Here is a 15,050-nt window from a genome sequence, read left to right as displayed (position 1 = left end):
GTCCTGTAATGGGTGGCTGGGTGAAATCTTCTCATATTTGATATATCTAAGCCTGTTTCTAAGGTAGCCTTTAAAGCTTGTCGAAGCACTACTCTTTCCATAACTTACTACTCACTGAAATTAATGGAGGCTTAACCACTTCAGTACCTGGGCTCAGAACACATCCTGCACCCACCCTGGTAGGCCAAGCCAATTCCCACAGTTCTTCTTAGATACTGGGGAAAACCTTATGGACAGCTTAATTTGTACATACATAATTTTTTTTCAGGGTTATATAAGCTATTCATAGATACCTAATTTAAGGTAAAACATGGATCACAACATTACATTCTGGTAACGACCGCTCCAAAAAAAATATTTTCCCAATAGGTTCCAAAACTAATAGTAAAAGCAATGCTTACACATACATGCATGTTGCACAAGCAGCACACAGAGGGGACAGTATAAAATATATTGCAGTAGGAACCAATGTTCCATCTAATTTTTCTTAGTTGGCGTGCGCAGAAAATTTCTCTTGTGCAAAAATTTTCAGAGCAAAAATTTTGTGCGCACACTATATCCGCGCCACATAAAGTTTCAAAAAAATTATTATATTTTTCTTTTTTTGGGAAAAACTGTTGTGCGCACAATTTTTGGACGTGTGCGCTCTCTAAAAAAGCTATGTGCGCGCGCACAAGCGCACAGCTTAGAGGGAACACTGGTAGGAACACATAGCAAAGGGTTAACTTCCATAGTCATGCTAGAGAAACAAACCCTCAGTAGACAATACACATGTCCACAAGTATGACAAACGTTTTGCGCCTCTGTTCCACACACTCTTTAGGGATACAACTGTTTGAAGGAGAAAAGCCAACCTCTCTACCACTCTCTCATTAAGGTAAACCTTACGGATCTTACATTGAATTCACTGAAACGGCAGCTTTAGATTATGAATTCTTGTCCTAACATTTCTCCTCCTTTGAAAAATGCTTAAATCCTGTACTTTGTTAAATTCCGTTATGTAGTTGAAAGTTTCTGTACCATGCACGTCTGTCTTCCTGTTTAGATACGTTGAGATGCTTTAGTACTTCCTGAAAATGTTATCTTACAATCTTTTAACCATTCTGATAGCTTTTCTCTGAAATAACTACAGAACGTCTACATCCTTCTGGAGATGTGGTCTCCAGTAATGGACAAACTGTTCGGTATATGAATTAATTATACATTGTACAGCTTTGATGTGCTAATTAATTCTATTAGCCTAAATATAAATTAAGGTACTTGGTACTTTTTAAACCAAGGTAATTCTTTGTGATAATTGTACATTCAGCCTGTTACTTTTAAAACTAAATCCCTATGTATATTTACTTGCCAAGTTGCTGTGAACCAACCATATGCATTAATAATATACCAAACACAGATGATTGCTTTGCTTTTAGCAACTTGTTAATCAAGTATCCCTAAATAAGAAATACTGATCTTTATGTATGTAACATTTTTTTATAAAGTGTACTACATTATTTATTTATTTTTTATAAAGGGCCCTCCGATGGCACAGCATTTGATATAATACATACTGCAGGACCAACATCTTTTTTATTTGGTTTATGAAATGTACCAGTAATATAAGCATAGACAGCGATTATGATAACATCAGTATGTAGATCAGTCAATGGAACATTTATTTCAGTGTTTCTCTGGACCTAAACCTAAAGGAGGTTTATATATTTTTACCCAAGTGACCAAATCCTTCTGACCCCCTCCCCCCATCGATGTTGCTCTTTTCTAGGAGCTAAGAATGTGAGTGAGTGTGAGTGTATCACGGTGTTACAACCCAAAAATGTTAATAAATAAATAAATATGTAAAATACAGGAAACGTGTAAATAAAAGATATTCACTCTCTTCTAAATAGACTTAAATAATTACGTCTGTAACATACGCATTAAAACACAAGTGTCACTCTTTGGGAATCTCAAGAGGTATGATACTGCAACTCAGGCAAAACTATGATAATTCAGTGCATATTGCTCCAAAGTACTGATATAAAATATACATATTTTATGCCAGTGTTTCACAGAAGCTACGGCTTGTGTAGAATCTCGATGGAGTTTCCAACGATGTTCACCAGATAACCCTCTTTGCTTCCTATTAAACTCTTCAACAGCTTGTTATATTTCCCAGAGTTTCAACCAAATACTTTTTAAACAAATTGAAATACTCCTACTATTATTGATATGCCTATAGGAATACGCACCAGATGTTTATTCTGATTTGGGAAGGAAACTCCAAGCAGATCTTTTTTAATGAAATGGTAAATATGCTCATAGCAGGCTTTGGAAACAGTTTTCAAGTTGATTTTTCCCCCTCGATCCGTGGAGAATAATTCTGGCTTCTGTTTTTCACTTGCTACATGTACATGTCCTGTCAAAGTGAAGCGCTTTAAAAAAAAATGTTATTTTTTTGTATATTATGTCTTTATTCTGTCACTTCAAAGTCCAGATTGTATCCGTGGAAATTAAATTTGGGCATATGAGCCCAATCGTTTAGCTTTACTCACATTTCTTAACGAATTCCCATTTTGACATGTAACAATACACAAGTTAATTGTGTGACTTAATGTCATTACACAGACATGTTTATATTTCCTTGAGAAATCACATTATGTGAGCATTTATGTTAATAAGATGTAAAAAAAAAGACAAATAATCTAAGAAGGACAGAGGCATCTTGTGGCAGGAAGACACGTATTATTTATCACAGGTTTTGAATATTGCTACTAATCCTTCTTGACCGCTTCTCATGAATCTTGCATAGAAAAATGGATGCTGCTGTTCCCATGTCACCCACTGTCTTGTCCTAAACATTACAATGTATATCTACAAAGGGATAAACAAACATAAAATAATTCAATATTTTTCTATCAATATTCTGAAATCCAGGATATTTTACTGAGACCATATATAAATATATATATATAATGCAATATATATATTTTATAGATAGATAGATATAGAATCTATACAATACAAAGGACTATAATCTAGCAAAAGTGGGCAGTTAGATAACGTTTATTATCTGCAATCAGTTTCAATGTTTTGAAGACTGTGTGAGTTACTAAACGTGCGGCTTATTCCCATTTTTTGCCTTAATTGGTACATTCCTATGTAAGGTATATACAATCTTGATTTAAATAGCTATTAAGCATTGACTTACTTCTCAAGATCTGTTCAAAACACATTTTTCTAGGAAAATCTGTCGTAACACGCTATAATTACATATTGATATGTAGCGATGTGGCGATCACTTGGAAATTTCCAATAGAAACAAATGCAGATATAATAAAAGGCCAATTACCTTAACTGCGGGAAAATTAATACCCAAGGGGGAGATATCCTACCAGCCCCATCATTCTGACAGCCAACTAACAGAAATGTATAAACACGCTAGCCACTGGGTGAGTAAAGATAGCATGGGAATCAAATAAATGTGGTAGGAGCTGTTAACCACCTGGGAAATTAACACACGTCTGCATGCAAAAAGTTGGGAAATGAAAGAACATGTAGAAGAAGTAGAGAAATGGCAAAGACTGCTATTACACGATTCAAGCTGTGTATTAGAACCAGGGCAGGATTACTTTTTTTAACCCCTTAATGACAGAGGCCGTACATGTACGGGCTCAAAATGCATTGTTTTCAATAGGTTTAAGGACCACCCATTGTCCTTAAGGGGTTAAATGAATTAGCCTATTTTTGCATGAGATATGTTGTGGTCAAAGTATGTGTATATCACCTTGCCATGTCCGTGCTGTGGAGCTGTCAATCAAATGTGTGGCTTTTAACTTCTTGGACATATGCGATAACAGGACAATAGATGCCCTCTCAAATATAAGAAATATCACCTTTGTGCCCCCTAATTTCATATCGCATTGTGTTTAATAATCTGCTTAAAAAATCACCAGCCCGTTTAGGCAAGAAAATTGTGGAAATCACTATATGGTGCAGTAGGATATAGAGATTTGTGTATGTGTATGTAACTATGTACAACCCCAGGACAAGGGAATCTATTTTAAGTAATTTTCATTTTCTTTCCTTCCCCTTTTTTTTTGTATGGCAGAAATCCCTGATGGACAAAGAGAGGGACACGGAGACACTTATATAATGTACCTACAAACAGAGGCATCTACACTGCTGAGGGAGGGAAAATCAAAGCAAAGATTTCTGGGAGGTAAACATACCAGATAAATTGTAATAAACGTTATAAATATATAAATATATAAATATTTATACACATTTTCATCTAAGACATGATATTTTCCTTCTTTGGAAGACTTCAGGAGTAGCAGGCCCGGGCCTGCCATCTGGCGTAATGGCGGGTAGAGGAGCAGTGTCTGGTGAAGCCACCTCACGGAAATGAATTTTTTAGGGTTGAGATGTCTGCTAGAAAAATTTCCCGGCCTAAGAATTTCCCAACATTCTGAAGTTAATTTTGTATACAGCTGCCAGGCCACTAGCTATGGAAACCATATGCTTCATATTTAATCCAGCATTTCTATATTAGCAGAAGCAAATCATTCTTTTCTAATTACAGAGGGAAATAACTTCAGTGAATACTGTGTGCTTCTAAAACAAGCATGAATCACAATTTTGTACTCTGCTTCTTGGTGGTTAATAATTAACATTCCTGTCAATTTTCATTGTGCAGTGAAGTGCAGTTTAAACGGTAGGCTGGCAACAAATTTTGGAGGCGCGCACGCTCACACATATACCTGTACATGACAAGACTGTAAATTAGCCAGTTTGGATGAAGCCAAGAAGAAAATGTTCTCATTGCTAAGATTCATAATGTAGATAAATGAGTAATCTTCAGCCTGGCTTTTTCCCATGTTATAATACACTCAATTGTAGACGAAAGGGTCAATGAGCTTTGACGAGAATTGTTGTCCCAAGGTACCTTTCCAAATACCTATGAGGAAGGCCAACCAAGAACGTGTGTGTGTGTGTGGGGGGGGACTTGAGTAATTATAGCTACAATATTTGCTACACTGAGATGCCCACAGTTTAGGAGAAAAAAAAATTACAATTTATATCTGAAAATAAATGGATTACTGCATTATCCACAAGCTTTCTTTGATGGGCTGTAGGTCAAAAGGTCTGGGCCTATTTTTCAGACAGCATGTACATGTGGAGTGATGTGCTTTAAATGGCCAGACTTTTTTTTGTTCACGTTATTTTTTTATGGGATAATTTATATACGCTTTAACCCCTTCAAGACCGGGACGTACCTGGTACTTCCTGGTCAAAGGTCACTGGTAGACCGGGACATACCAGGTACGTCATCGATGATGCGCGATTCAGCGTCGCTATGAACGCTGGGATCGCGAGGGGCGGCTGCTACTGACCCCAGCGATCCGTAGCAGCCACTCCCCCTCAATTCCGTGCACGTGATCGCTTTGAAGCGAATCACGAGCACGGAATTTAAATATTTACAAAAAAACTGCGGTCTTCAAGGGAAGACGCAGTTTGTCAACGTCGGTCCTGAAGGAGTTAAAAATGATACGCAGGTTAAGTAATGGTTGTAAATAACCATACCAGAAACCTCTAAAGGTTTGATACGGAGTCTCCGGGTAAAGCAGTGCTTCCCCGGGTCTCCCCTTCTTTCTCTCAGTAGGGTTATAGCGTTTGGCCATGCACATACACTCACACACTCTCTCTCCTAGTCTCCGCTAATCACAGACTATCTGGGGATAGCCACACCACCATTAGTTGCCAGCCCTTCATGCAGCTAGCCCTGCTTCTACCCAAAACCACTCTCCCCGAAAGAGGGAGAGCTCCAGGTAAAAGTTCACAGGTATGTAAATAAGTCAAGCAAGGAGGAGGTCAATCATTTTAAGAGTAAAATGCAAGATTTTGCAAGATTTTAAAGCAGCTACGTATGTCTTTTTTAAGCTTGGATTTTCAATATGATATCATATTTAATATAATTTAAATTTGTTACATTGTTCTCTATATATTAAACAAGTATTTTTAAGGTTCTACTATTATAAATCAAGTTAAAATCTGCGGCAATAATTAAATATAGGTATACAAAAACATCTATGCAATGACTATAAATTGCAGTATGTATAATATCTATATAATATATGTGGTGTGGTACATAGCTACAAAGGTATAGGAAATGCATGGGGAGGAAATCTGTGCATGGTTTTTCTTTTATTATATACAATTCATTCAAGAGAACCATTCAGACGTAGCTTCCGCTACTCTTATATGCGATGTGGGTTGTTTATATTTTCAACTGTTGATTCTAATATATTTGAAATAGAATAGATTAGTGGGTACTGACATATCTTGCCTTTTCATGGGTCCTTTACATATCATCATGTCTTCTAAAGAACTGGCTATACAAAGCACCTAGCAAATTAATGTTGACTACAGTCTAGATCTGAAAAGGTTTAAGCTTTGGAGAAGTGTCACCACCACTTAACATCCTTTTGGTTTTAACTCTCACAAAATCAACACTTTCGTTTGCCCTGAGATTATTAGAATAATTTTAAATTCCTTTCAGGTAGAACGTATCAAGGTTAAATATATAAACTTTACAGAACAGTAGCAATCCAGGGTAATTTTCCAGGGTTCTATTATAATGAAGGTAAAGCTATGATATTATGCATATCCATGGCCTATCGCCATGCAACGATTGCCTTTAATTTTAGTAGTCATTATAGTTCCAGGTGATATGCACTTTCATATAGATAAAAAACATGTAAATACAAATATAACCAAAGTCACATAAACTGATTTATTCTTTATTTTGTTCTCCCTCCATTGTTTTAGGGTTAATGACAGTAAACACTTTCTTCTGCAATCAGATTGCTGGTGTTAGAACAATTGTATTATTTGGGAGATGGTATCATTACGTTCCCAGAACAGAGCATTTCTATCTATGTCTGTTGCTCTGCTTTTGAGAATACCAAGAGTGGATTATATTAATCTGGAGGAGAGTGGGGGGGCAGTACAATAGGAAGAATCCCTTGTTGACTTATATCAATAAAAGGTTGCAAGACACATTTAAAATAGGACTGACCCACTTTGACTCTTTGGAAATAGTAGGACTTACTGTTCAGGTGGATACCTAGATACCTGATAGTAAATTAGAAGTCTTTGCACCGGCAGGAACATTTCCCGTAACGTACATGCTGCCGGCATCACTGTTTGGACACTCTCTTCCATTCGTGTTTTCTTATTAATCAGGTCAAAATCTGCTGTCATTGTAGCCTTGGTTGGGCCTATTTTCCACCATATTTGTGGCATTTATATGCATAGATGGTCATCCCAAGTATAATAGTGAATTAAAATAGGGAAAAACATTCCTAACAATGTGAAAACAATCCAGAAAAAGATGATCAATTAAATAAATCTATATTTGTATTGCAATACAAGGGGTTAAGCACATCAAATGTAATCATGATTCTTGGTGCAGAAGTGTGCAGAATGATCTGGGCCTAAATCATGACAACAATTTCATAAGCACGCAACAAAAAATCAATTTATTAGATGACTGAATTCCATATTGATTTTTTGCCAGTTGTGTTAAAATCGGCACAAATTCGATTTCACATTTAAGCTGTTCTTATACATTATACTGTGCTTCCGGACATGCAAGGCATTCCTTCTTGGCCTGTACATACTGTATGCCCAAGTAATGGTGGGCTTTAAACATTGGTAAGGATATACAGGAAATACCGAGTTCTGTGCTTTATTTAAAAGCAATAAAGCCACACTATGGTTAACTGTTGACACAGATACAAAATACACTTGGAAAAGAAGGGGTTAAAGTTAGTGAAGCCGCAGCCAACCTCATGTACGCTATCAAAACATGAATGTTCCGATGGCATCATACTGAGATACGTTCTTACTTTCATGAGCATGGCACCATGTGGTGGAGTTAAATGAGACAGACGTCTTACTTTATAGCTCCAGTAACTATAGAATGTCTGCAATGACTTACATGCAGTAAAATACCCTGGAGACGATGCAAAATGGACTCTAGTATGCGTTTAACATCAAAATAGGGCTGGGTGCTCCTTTAACCGCTAACTGCAGACTGTAATATGACGGGTATTATATGAATTAGGAAATCATGGGAGGATAATGTGGGATTATAGAAAAAGGACACATATATATACCAATGCTGTTCCAAATCAACAGATTCAGTAAACAGTATATCCATGATCAATATGAAGAGATTAGGACAGTAGTGAGTTCTTGCCTAGGCTGACTTCTCTGGGTGGAAGGAGGCAGAAGCTCCTGGCCTACCAATGGCTCTGTTGGACGACTAGACTCCCTTGTGCACCAGAACCATCATTGGCCTGTCTGCGCATACATCAGTAATATCTTTTTCTTGTGCCACACAAACAAAGACAAAGGACTTGTGTATTATGCACGAAGCAGAAGAAGAGGAACCCCTCAGTAAAGGTTTTCAGGGATAGTAATGGAAGGTACTGCCCTGAATCAGGCCTAAGACAGCGACCCACATAAATTTAGAAGTGGCGCGGAGGCACTCTGGGCAAGATTCATGATACAATGAGGCTCTGAAAGTGACTGCAGAATGTTTATTCATTTAGTTGAATGGATATGTATGGTTCTGCATCAGTTCTTCCATGGTTCTAAGGGGGCATATCTGTGTAGTTGTGGTCCATTTCATAAAATGTATTATTAAGAATATTGTTTTATTTAAGTGGCCTGTGTGATGCGATTAAGGGTCATGGTTGCAGTAGCAAGAAATGGATTTGCATTGAAAACTACTACGCTTAGAATTTTATGCATGGCTTGCCAAAGTAGATTTGCGGAGACTCCTACCAAATGCGTAACATTTTTAAAGACATCTTCAGCAGATATCTTGTGGTTGTGGATTAAAGGAGTAGGCACATGGTGTCTATGACATTTTGCAGTCCAATACGGATCTGTAGTGGAGGAGTAGAAACATCTTTTTGTCACTGGTCGCAGGAATACAATAAAATCTTAAACCCCAGTATATTAGACATTTTTGTAAAGCCACAGACTATATAAAATTAAGTGTTGGTGTAGAATGGTGCTAGGGCCTTTTTCCCAGCTGTAAATCAAACCCTGCTGAACAGAAAACCTCGTTCCTTACTCTACATGGGTATGGTAAACCTAGAAAGGTCTGATTGAATGGTATCTGTGGGTTCTGATTTACTGCTGCAGCAGGCATTAATAGCAAATGCCCTTTTCCCTTAACAACCTGTATTTTCTCTCTTAAGTGTAGATTAGGTTTCTAAATCTTCAATGTTTTGGAGACTTTGAAAAGCACTAGTGCCCTTGGGTCAAGTATTTCTTTTCTTGTACAGCCTCTGTATAAGAATCCAAGATAAGCCCATTGTGTTAGTATAAATAGCAGTTGATTTCTCCATCTGGAATAGCATTCTGAAAAAAAAGCTAAGATTAATCATTTTAGTGCGTTGGTATTCCATATAAATTACGCATGCTTGCGCAAATGAAAAGTCAATACAATTCTCTATAGCCACATAAAAAAAAACAAAAAAAATGATGGAATTCGCTATAAAATATAACATTTTGACTCAAAGGAGACCATAAATCATATTTTGATATAACGTAGAGTTTGAACATGTCTTTAGAATAATTGTAATCACCAAGCACATAATGGCAAGGGTGCTTGTACACCGTTAATTCTACAGGGAAATGGACACTGTGCGTGAGGATAATAGACCGAAGGGAAGCACGTTGGTAGGTATTACTAGAATTTTTCCCCAGTGTAAATGAGCATGGTATGACTGGCCACATAAGCATATTTAGCACCATGTATTTGAGCTTATCCTTGGAGAAACTACTCAATTTAATGCCCATTTCCGACAATGCTTCTTTCTTTCTTATTTCTACATGCACTCTAATTATAGTAATCAGTTAATCACTATATGAGGCATATCTACTTTTAACGATAGATCCCAGTGAATATAGCTACAACAACAAAAAAGATCAATAGCCTCCACGATATATGTGTAAAAATGTTTACAGGAAATCAATCCGTGTTTTTGTAATGGACTATGGGGAATTGTCCACCATTATGCTGACTTATACAGGCAGATGCTAAAGATGATACTGCTGCAAGTTATATCAGGAAGTGATGGGTGCGCTGGGAAAATGCTTCCCTCAGTCTATTGAAAACAACATTACATTTCAAATCTTTGTACCTGAGGAAACATGTATATTACAAAAAAGTGTTGCTAGGTTTCCCATTATTGTATGTATTTGGTTAAATCATTATTTATTGAATATCCTTCTCCAAACAGACTTTCATTTCCTGCTAGAATTGTGCTATGGGCAATTCATTTGTTTTCCCCAGTGTTTCTGTTAATTTCCCCAAACTTTACCTCTTATAACTTCAAGTTCCCTATTTGGTTTTTTTTCCGCATGGGTTTCAGTTACTATTTACTTCCATATTCCAATCTGCGTGTCATTCCACTTTAAAAAATGAAAATAAATACATTCTAAATCATAAAAAAATGTAAAATATCGAAAGCTGCATACCTTGTTTAAATAAGTAAGTTTAATCCTCTGTCTACAGTTCTCCAGTTTCCCTAGCATCAGAGCCCTGCTGTCTCTAAGTGGCAAGAGGTCTGCATGTAAAACATCCTGATTGGCTCCTAACTGTTAACATTTATTTGTGCCCACGCATATATCAGTAGCAGTGGGGTTTTTTTCACCAGATGTTCAATATCCTACTAATGTGAAAGGAACTCCTACCAACTCACTTAACTGTTTTCCTCTTCATAATTCTTGTACACATCAAACATTTTAAAGTTCCAGCCGAACCAACTAGTCATCAAGCAGCATTGAGCAATGGAGAACGTGCCAATCTTTTATTGGCTGCAGTGATAACATATTTCTATAACCAATGATTGTTTTCCATCTTGCTGTTTAAAATATGCAAAAACTGACAAAATCCATTGAAAGCTGGGTTTAATAATCCTCTCAGTCAGCATACCTACGCCGCAGGTTCTGCCGCACTAATCTCCGACCTCATGCTATCTCTAGAAGGAAATAAGGGCTTGTTTTGGAAAATAGGAAACAATGTTACCAAAAAAAGTTAATTTCGTTTTTTTTCTTTTTAATAAATAGCTGCATTTACTTTAACAATACTTGTTACAATATATTACGTGTATATATATAAACAGCTTTTGTCATTTCTATATCAATATCAAAACTTCAGGATATCAAGGTCAGAGACATTAGAAACGCTTATTAGAGATTGCTGTATACAAAAAGGAAATCATCTACGGTATGGAATAAATCGGTTATTCCTCCATAGGGAAAAGGGATAAATACAATTTGTCATACAATTTGTCATACAGCACAATACTGGATGTATTAATCACACTTGTACAAGAACATGTGGGTGTAATGCTTTCTTGGAGTGTATGACTTATTGTAAACATCATATAATAAATATGTGTACATATTATACTATAGTAAAGAAGATAATACCTTTGGATTGCTTCTGTTCTTTTCACCATGGAAAAATGAAGGTCTTGTCTATTCTAGTGTGATGAGCTAAATATGATTGGAAAACACCCTAGAGAATTGATGAAGATGCTCTATAAGCTTCTATAAAGCATGACATACCTTTATGGCCATTTAAGAAAGAGGAAAAGAGGACAGATGAGTCAGGCTACTAAACATGTAATCTGGAGTGATTCGTTATTAAAACCAAAAAAATATATTTCGTTTTTGCTACTGTTATCTATAGTTTTCTCACTGTTGTATACGATAAAACATTTGTGATGAAATGCTTTTTAATAAGGCTCAACTGTCTCTTTAAAATGATGCAGTCACTGTTATTTATCACTGTCATCAATAGCTGAGTAAAAGAAGGTTTGATAATCTTTGAGTACCTACATACCATAGGTACTCCTTCTTTGAGAAGAGATTCATTATATTATCCAAGGAGCCAAATGACAAGTTTGTAACTCAAATATATATCCTATTTGAGTCAATTCATACGCATGGGACAAACAAGATTTATAGAGTTTTCATATCAACACTAATAAGGGACGATCCAACATCGGCATTGTAACCATTGAGACTTTTTTATTATTTTTAAAAGTAGCATCTCAATTTAGCATTTTTACATGGATTAAAACAAAGAACAAAATGTGGTTTCTACTTTATATCAAACGTAAATTCAAACAAAAATAATAATAATAATAATTTCATTTGTCCCGTACAAAACGGAATTGAGAAAAAATCATACAGGGACGTAAAACAAAGGCACATTAAATATTTGAATAAATCAGTCACAACGAGCACCCGCAATGCAACATAATTTTTCGATAATACTCTCTGACACTTAGAGCCACAATATTTCATAATACAATACTTAATTTGCATTGTTTTCTCATCAGGAGAAGCATGTTAGCATTTGCGAAGCTATGAGCTGAGCACGGAACGTGAGAACTGGTAATAAATGTAATCTGATTTTACAAACGTTCTACACATTAAGTATTAGAATGCCCTAATCATTGGCAAACATACGAATATGTCAGAGTAGCCAGAGGGGGCTAGATAGTTCCTTTAAAAATGCTGGGACATTGAAACAAATATATTGGAACCTATATAATGATTTTTGTGTAATGGTTTTACTTCTCTCATAAATTCTACTTATGTATTATTTACCCATCTAGTGCTCGGGGGGGCTGCAATGCATTCTGGGGCAGTATGCTGCGCCCTTTATATCATTTAAACCATTGATAACAGAAATCAGACCTAGAAAAACAGTATATGAAGTATATCAGGTCTGATGGATATTAAATAAATAAAAAAGTAAAAAAGAAAGTTGACCGGAGGGTAAGGTATAGGGAGAACAACAGGGATCTGTCATTTTCATTCCTGCAAACCCCCTAATTACTGGAAAAGTGTTGGATAGCGTTGAATAATTAAAAAAACTAACTTTATGATAAATCTGTTGAAAAGAACACATTGACAATCAATCAGAAGGAATCAGATGAACATCAGTCATTCCTTTCTCCTGGGGTTCATTGTTTATTGTTATAAATAAAGATAAAGGACATTGGTAAACCTCAATCAAATGGAAAAAATATTTATCTCCAGCAGCGGTCTAAGTGCCCTGTGTATTTCACAATTGCACTGGGGAATTGCGCGTAAAATGTATTTTTTTTCTTCTTTTGGTCTTTTTTTTTACTTAAGATTAAACAAGGCACTATTGCAACTTTTCTGTTCTCAAAATATGGTTGTTTATTCCTACATTTTTTGCGTACTTGGGAGCTTTGCAGTGCAGGCTACCTGGCTTTGTGATGGGGTGGAACTAATCATTTGTAGATGTGGGGCTAGTTACAGTTAGGGGCAAGGCTAGCCCCAGACAGTTTTTAGTGGGTGGGGAGTGGGCTGGAAGTAGACACGATCAAATGCCAGTCCTCTGTCCAGAGAAAAAAGAAACTGGCTTGAGGAAATCACAACCTCATTATGTGACTTTGGGTCGAACCAAGAAAGTTCTCAAGTATGGTTGTCTGTAATATGGATAGAAGAGTCGCAGAGAAAGAGAAGTAGAGCTTTCTAGTGTAAAAGTATTTTTATATATAGTCTGCATCTTTGATTTTGGCACAGTTGGTGTTTTTACTTAGGTGCTAATTATTTTTTGTGTGGGTGCAGGCAACAGTCATGCACCTTTTATGAGACACCGTTGTACATCACCCCCAACAACTCACCATTCTCACTTTCTCATTTTATAACATAAATGTCCAAACTTGAATATTTTTTTTAATTAGTGAGGCATATACATTATAACCAATCATCTGAAACGGTTTCTTCAGTCAAATGATTGCCAGGACATTCATCCATTAAAAATAACATATGTATACTTGGCAACTTGCATGTTTGACCTTGAATCTCTGGGTGAAGTCCCAGATCCCCAGGTCTTCGGGACAGTTTCCGCGGGCTGGGAAAATAGTGTGTGGCCATGTCCACTTCTCACTCACATTCCACCTACTTTCTGCCCAGTTCCTTTCCGCTAAAGATAGTCTGGGGCTAACCCTGTCTCTACACAAAGCGAATTTCCCAGGGTAGTCTTCCAGGAGCTCCCCCTCTTCTGTAGTAGAAGAGGGGGAGCTCCTGGAAGACTACCCTGGGAAATTCCCAGGCATGTATTTATGTATGAATGCATGTATGTATGTGTGTATGTATATGTATATCAAGGGTAACAAATGGTAAATAACAATATTTCTTCATTTTTCATTTGAGTAATTTATATGTTTGATAATTTTCAAGTCAGTTTCTACCGAACTGATATTAAGAGGCTGCTGGCTTGAAGCGGTAGTTACTCAACTGTGTATCAGTATGACTTATAAGACCTATATCATCACTGGCTTCATTCCCAGAATTTCCTTTGGCCTCTCCTTAACTGTAATTATATTTATTTTAGTACTTTATTACTTGGTATATCTTATTATTTCTCAAACTACAACATGCTTAATGGCTGCGGTGCAATTGCTTGCAACAAATGCATATAAAGCTGTATAGTATTTATCTATTTTTATGTGTTTATTTATTGGTTTATAAATGTATCCCAAGGTCTAAATGTGTTTTGCATTTTAATGCAAGGAAGACATATATTACAGTGGTTAAAATGCAGAATGTCTGGGATGTAGGCACAACAGTGATGAATCTATTAAAGATGAACATGGCAAACATATTGGGATTTTAAATTTATCACAGCGGTTAGTCAAGTGATGAACAAGCTAAATGTAGACATTTATTTTTCAGTAAGGATCAGAACTTATTTTAGAGAGGTACGATCCTTCCTGATCTCACACTGAATTCACTGCCCATGAACATAAAAATTCTAGAATGCACAAAGTAGTTGATTGTTGCATAAATGTCAGTCTCCTTAACTTTTAGGTTTTAATGTCTCAAGTTAAAGCTAAAATTTGCAAAAGCTTTTGGTAGTCTCTTCTACAGTTTACTGTCCCTGACATCCCTGCTATATAAGAATACATGTTAAAATGTTAAATACTTTAATA

At 36.3% G+C, this 15,050-nt stretch overlaps 1 protein-coding gene across 1 annotated transcript in view; it reads left to right on the top strand.

The window, feature by feature from the left end:
* TENM2 (teneurin transmembrane protein 2) overlaps positions 1 to 15,050 on the top strand; it is a 418,814-nt gene that overhangs the window by 148,459 nt on the left and 255,305 nt on the right. The gene's annotated exons all lie outside the window — the stretch shown is intronic.

This window comes from Spea bombifrons, chromosome 4 (genome assembly GCF_027358695.1).
Source record: "Spea bombifrons isolate aSpeBom1 chromosome 4, aSpeBom1.2.pri, whole genome shotgun sequence".
NCBI lineage: Eukaryota > Metazoa > Chordata > Amphibia > Anura > Pelobatidae > Spea > Spea bombifrons.
The sequence above is the reverse complement of the archived record's forward strand: the minus strand, read 5'-3'. Positions and strand labels throughout refer to the sequence as shown.